We start from the raw sequence: 566 nt of genomic DNA on the forward strand, positions 1-566 counted from the left end.
GAGGTCTTTGTTTTAGGAGGGTCAGCTGTTCCTCATCTAGCAGTAATCAGTTGTCTATATTCCTTTGGATGAGATTGGGGTCTGTTGTTCAATTTCCCAGTTATATGCTGGGTTACTATCTGGGAATCCCTTTGACCACCCTGGCCAACAACTCAAAAGAAGGTATCTCCTATCTGGCATTGTTGCTTGTTATGTAGGTTTAGCTATGCATATGGACTCTTAAGAAATTATACTGGCCCCTTTAATCTTTGGTTATACTTTCCTTTTGGGTGTTTAAGGCCATACAGTTGGTCCAGATAAACCAATTTATTTTCACTCTTAAGGCCATTTGAGGATCTGTTCCTCAGGAGTCACAGGGGCTTGAAAGGAGCTCCTGGCTCCTTTCTTTTACCAGTTTCACCTATGTGACGATAAATCAAAGGCCCTGCTTGACCATGGTTGGCTTCGCTTGGAAGCATGGAGGAAATGATTCCTCTATGTTGATCCTCCTCTTTGTAGACTGGACACTGGTTCAAGTCCATCTGGTGGGGTCTCCTCGGCCTCCTTGATCAAGAGGACAGGTGACC

General features: G+C 44.5%; 1 pseudogene; it reads right to left on the reverse strand.

Annotated features, from left to right (window-relative positions):
- LOC103750142 overlaps positions 1-566 on the reverse strand; it is a 16320-nt pseudogene that overhangs the window by 14420 nt on the left and 1334 nt on the right.

The sequence above is a fragment of the Nannospalax galili genome, unplaced genomic scaffold (assembly GCF_000622305.1).
Source record: "Nannospalax galili isolate Female #2095 unplaced genomic scaffold, S.galili_v1.0 scaffold1027, whole genome shotgun sequence".
NCBI lineage: Eukaryota > Metazoa > Chordata > Mammalia > Rodentia > Spalacidae > Nannospalax > Nannospalax galili.